Here is a 5,874-nt window from a genome sequence, read left to right on the forward strand (position 1 = left end):
TGCACCAAAGAACAAAAAGTGTTTCTGCAAAATAATACCATAATTTGTATTGAAAATGTGATGAATACTGGGAAGAAATAAAAGAAACAAAAGGATCACAAAGTTATAGCTATTCAAAATAAGGGATAAAAATATAGTTTCTTCTTTTTGATCTAATATGTCTAATTTTCCATCCCACTTTCCCTTTCTATTCCTCTACCCTTTCTCAAGTTAGACAGTGTCTCCTCTGTTTATTCGTCACAAAGATTTCAGTTGTGTCTCGCAGTTTAAATTCAATGCTGACAGCCTAAAGAAAAACCTATCAATTGCTGAGAAAAATGTCAACATTAACAAAAAGTAGGACTTTCCCAGTTATTATGGTTTTGATCAACATTAAGGGTACAGTTAAGCCTTTTCATTATAGGCCAAGAGATTTTTATTTCTGTGATATTTATGATTTGATTATACTTTTATCATATAAGAGTAAAAATTCTATTAGACGGATGCAAGGGGCATGTCAAGATAAAGGGAAATATAATGTAAATATGCTCAAGTAGGCTAAGAAAAATGGTCTTTGCTTCATAATGAAGGAAAATTTACTAATATTTTGTATCAGCGATGCCCTTTAGGTCAGTTAGCTATCAGACATATTCTTAAATTGTTTTGTTATGGTAACAGAGTCACAATATGCAAATACATTAGATAACACGTTTAATAATAGGATGTATTGGTAAAACAGAAAATAGGTGCTATGAGGAGACACTAGAGTTGGAATTCCATGATTTAGGTTTGGATTCTGGTTGGTCACTTACTTCTAGTAAGGTATTGTAGGAGCAAGCTGTCTGGGCTCCATTTTGGTGGGTACCATAATTTATACCTCAGAAAATTTCCCAAGTCAAATAAGAACACATTAAGATTTTGATAGGGCTGGGGATTTAGCCCAGTGGTTTCACCGCCTGCTTCGCAAGTGCAAGGACCTGAGTTTGATCCCTGGTACCAAAAAAAAAAAAAGATTTTGAGTGTCTTTCAGTATTGAAATGAATTATCAGGATGAAAAGGTAAAGTTTTAAATGTAGTTCTTAGAGATTTTCTTCTAAGTTCAGTGGCAATGACATATGTAAGAGTAATACAGGAATACTGAAAAATTATTAAGAACTAGTGAAAACTGTTTTCCTCAAACATCCATAACAAAACTGTTCAGGAACATCTGATCTGAGCTGAACTTTTCTTGGTTTCTTCTTATAGGAAATTATATTAAAGTTCTTTTCAGAAGGAAATCCCAATTCTAAGTTTTGCTTAAAAATTTTATCAAAAATTTCCATAAAACTATCATTGCTTCTTTTAGTACTTATTACATTATTTTATATAATTATTTTCATATGGCTGGCATTTGTACCAGACTGTGGATTGTATTCTCTACAGACATGAATGGAAGGAAGGGAGGAAAGGAAGGAAAGAAGGAAAGGATGAGGAAGGAAAGGAGGAAAAAGGAAGAAAGGGAAGGAAGAAAAGGAAGGAAGGAAGGAAGGAAGATGCCTCTGCCTTATTAACTTCCTAAATATTCATTGACTATCTCTTATGTGTCAGGTTTTGGGTAGGTAAAGTTATGAGAAAAATTACTTTGATTTCAGAGAACCTAGCAGAATATACATGCAGGTAAATGAAGAAGCAGGTAGTTTAAGTACTGGCAAAGAAAATACAGAGTATGCTTGGAGGTGATAATTAAAGACAGTTATGTTCCAAGTTTACCTCACTATCTTTTCCTGAAAATCCCTATTTTTTTTTTTCTTGTTTTGGTTTTCTTGATCAAGTATATCGTACTGCCACATACTTGATCAAGCAAAAATCTTTGTAATTAAACTGTGCTGTTTCTAACTCACTCAACATCTGATAAATCTGCAAGTCATATATATATGTATGTATATATATATATATATATATATTTATATATTAACTATCTGCTGTATATCTCCTGGATGTCCCACGAGTATCCCAAGCTCAAGTTGGGTATGTGAGTCTGCAGCTGCACTGTTAACAGAAATCCAACAAAAACCATGTGCATAATTTAAAAATTTCTACTAGGAACAGTTGTGTACAGGTTTTGGTGTAGATGTGCTTCTATTTCTTTGGAATAAATGCTCAGGAGTACAACTGCTGGGCCACATGGCAATTGTATACTTGGTTGTTAAAGAAACTGCCACGTATTTTCACTCAGTAGGCCATTTTGTCTTGCCACCTGAATTTCAGCAGGTTGACGGCTGTGTGAACCCTTGATATGCACTCTGTTTGTTCTGATCAGGCTGTATTTAATGATATCTCATCATGGATTTAATTTGCATGTTCTTACTGGTAGGTGATATTGAGCATCATTTGTGTACTTACTGGCCATAGTGCATCTACGTTTGATTATGTGTTAAACTTTTAGCCCATTTTTGAGTGAGGTTGTTTTTGAGTTTTGAGAATTCTTTAAAGGTTCTGTATAAAGTCCTTTGTCGAATAGGGTATTTGCAAATATACTCACCCAGTGTGTAACTTGTCTTTCCATTCTTCTTATATTGTCTTTCACAGAAGCCAAATTTACATTTTGATGAGGTCTTTTAATTTGTTCTTTAATGGGTTGTACTTTTGGTATAATATCTAATATTGTAACTCATTACCTACTCTCAGGTCAGGAATATTTTTCTTCTGTATCTTCTAAAAAATGTGTAGTTTTATGTTTTTACATTTAGATTTCTGATCCATTGTGAATTAATTTTTGTATCAGGCATGAGCTTTAAATTGAATTAGTTTTTTTGCATAAGGGTGATCAACAGTTTAAAAAAACTTAAAATACCATCTTTATTGAATTGCCTTCATACTAGAAGGGAGGGAAGAGGATTGGGAAAAAAATAACAACCAAGGAGCATGGGCTGAGAAGTCCCTGGCCATCTGGAACCCCACTCCGTCCAGCTCACCACGCCCACCTGTGACCAGCGAGAGGAGTGAATAACATATAGAGGCCCTCTCTCAGGCTACTTGATAAAAACTGAAGCCCACTGGAAAAGTGAAGAGAATCTCTGGAATAAAGGCACACTAGACCACTGTACTTGGTAAGTTGGAGGGATCATCACCTTCCATCAGAACCTGGACTATCTTCAGGGGAAGGGCAGCTGGAACCTTCAGTAGACCCTTGTGGATTTCAACCCTGCAGGAGGACAGGGAGCTCAACTTGGGACTTGCACCCAGAAATCTGCCTGAATTTCATGGGTCTGCAACTGGCTTGCTGAGACTCATTGACTTATATCTGCACACTGCTACCCATGTTGTCTATTGTGACAGCAGAGATATACCCTTGAAGGAGGCCCTTCATTTTCATCTTTTATTTGTTATTTTCAAAATTATTATTAGTATTTTTGCTCTTATTTTTTAAAAATAAATGTATATTTATTAAAAACAGAAAAAGAAAAACCTTAGTCAAACAAATCCTGGAATACAGAAATCACCACTTCCTGCAGAAGCCAGCTACAGTGCTGGCATACCTCAGAAATTCAGGTGCCTCAGTCCATAGATCAGGTCTCAAGTATTCCTCTATAGTCAAAATTGCCATTCAACAAGTTGCTGGTCTGTGAGGGCCCTGATCATTATTAGCACAGGCAAATGATACAGCTGGATGCCTGGCTGTCTCATGCCACCACCCCAACCCACAACCACTTGCACAGCCTCAGAAAAGCTACATGTCCTCAACACTCCACTTGTAGGCAAGTTCCTTCTTGCTGCCTTCTTGCTGGCAAGCCTGGCAAAACTCTTCTGTTCAAATCCATTGGATCTATCCACTCCATCCCAGCGATATCCAGGCCAGATAATGAATCTGTTTGGTGGTGGCACTGGTCCATTGTATCGAGGTCTCACTTTCTTATTCTTGTTCTCCTTGGCCTTAGTTTTCTTGATGAAGTTGGCCATGGGGTCTCCCTCTCTTTCTTGTTCTCTCAGCATCCGATTCAGATCTTCATCATCAATATAGCAGGCCAGAGGTTTTTGCATCTCCTTCATTGCATCCTCCACATTTTGTTGCTCTTGTCAGCTCTGGGCAAACCATTGCCCCAGTGGGCATACAGCTCTTCTTGTTCTGAGTCCTTCTCTGATTTTCTCTTCTGCTCTAGATGTTCCAGTTTCAAATTCCTCTTTCGACCAGACTTGTCATGAAACACAGTTTCAGCAAACTGGAATTCGGCTTCAAACCCATGTTTTCTGGTCCCATTTTTTGAGCTCCTGCTGTTCCTGCTGTATGTCAGTTAACACCAACCCAGTTTTAGCCCCAGAATACATGTTCACAGCCTTCTTTCCAGGAGGCTGACTCCTTCGAGGTGGAGACAGATCAGAATCCGAAGATTTGGTCCTCTGTTTCCTCCTTGGTGGACAGAGGTCAGAATCAGAGCTCTGGTGTCTTGGCCTATTCCTTGGAGGTGACAGATCTGAATCAGAATCCTGGTGCCCTGGACTCCATTTATGCCATGGAGGTGAAAGATCTGAATCAGAAGCTTTCCAGTAGTCACCTTTAGAATCAAGCTGCTTCTTATCTCCAAAATGAGATTTTCCTTGCTTTTTTCATGGAGGAGAGAGGTCTGAATCATATTCATTTTTGATGTTCTTCAGGAGTGATGGATGAGTAGGTCCTGAACCTTTCCAATGTGAAGAAGTCTTGCTATAGAGGCTCTTTCTGGGGTTTTATTTCTTTTGATTCTGGGTAGTGAATGAGCAACATCAGGGGACAAATGGGAGGAGTCATGATGGCCCCTCCTGGGATGCCATGTGTCTGAGGAGTCAAGAGTTTTCCTAGGTTGAGATGTGTCAGAGGAATTGTTATGAATACCTGAGGAATCATGAGGGACTCTTCTAGGAGATATGTCTGAAGAATTATGATGAGGCTTCCTAAGGGGGGATGCATCTGAGAAGTCATGGTGGATCCTTCTGGGAAGAGATTTGTCTGAGTCTTGATGGGCTCTCCTGGGAGGCAATGGATCCCAGGTATCATGATGGGTCCTCCTAGGAGATGAATCCAGAGTATCCTGATGGAAAGGACTATATAAGGGCAGGTCTTCACTGTGGTCTCCCAGAAGCCTTCATTTGGTGCTAGAATGAAAAGCATCCATCTGCTTTACCTCTTCTGGTTGCTCACCCACAAACTCAGCCACAATGGGCAGATTTCCATCATCTTCCTCTTCTTTTTCTAGTTTAGTGGTAGAGATAGCTGTCCAGTTCACATCATTATCAACAATCCGCATTCCCTTGTTGCTGGGTCCTCCTGGGTATGGCCTCTTTTTGCACTGCTTGCAACCAGACACAGGTCCCCCAACAATGCCAGCATCAGTCCCATTTAGGTAACACTTCAGGTACTTGGAGAGCAGTGGAGCTGCTGCCACACCAGTGAAGGCGGGAAGATGGCTCGACATTGGGGACCTTGCTCTTATTTTTAATTTTTTTTTTTCTACTTTTTTCAAATTTTTCTTTTTCTTTTTTTTCTTTCTTTTCTCTTTTCTTCTCTGTTTCTCTCACTCACTCCCTTGCCATCCTACATTGTTCTTCATCTCCCTTTGTGTTCCTGTTCTGGCCCTAATTCATATTTCTTCTTTATTTTTCTTTCTCTTGCCTGTGTCCTCTGGCCTCACCGCTAACCTTCCCCTATCCTTCTCCCTACCTATCCCTCCCTCCCCAACTCCTTCTAACTCCCCAACCCAAAAGGTACAGTTGCTATATTGAAGAGTTTATTCACTATAAACGTATGTTGGGTTGGTCCTCGATTTTGATTTAATTCACACAGTTAAAGGTGATAGATTAATAACTACCACAAATTGTCATTTTCAAAGAGGTACTTGATGCTACTGTGTTGCTGATTGTATCACTTGGGCCAAGGTGTTG

The 5,874-nt window shown here is 39.1% G+C and overlaps 1 pseudogene; it reads right to left on the reverse strand.

The window, feature by feature from the left end:
- Positions 1-3,688: 3,688 nt before the first annotated feature.
- On the reverse strand, positions 3,689-5,663 carry LOC101704905 (BUD13 homolog pseudogene; annotated as a pseudogene).
- Positions 5,664-5,874: the final 211 nt, after the last annotated feature.

Source organism: Heterocephalus glaber, unplaced genomic scaffold (assembly GCF_053883595.1).
Source record: "Heterocephalus glaber isolate CG9 unplaced genomic scaffold, H.glaber_assembly_v1.0 deba00001454, whole genome shotgun sequence".
In the NCBI taxonomy this organism is placed as follows: Eukaryota; Metazoa; Chordata; class Mammalia; order Rodentia; family Bathyergidae; genus Heterocephalus; species Heterocephalus glaber.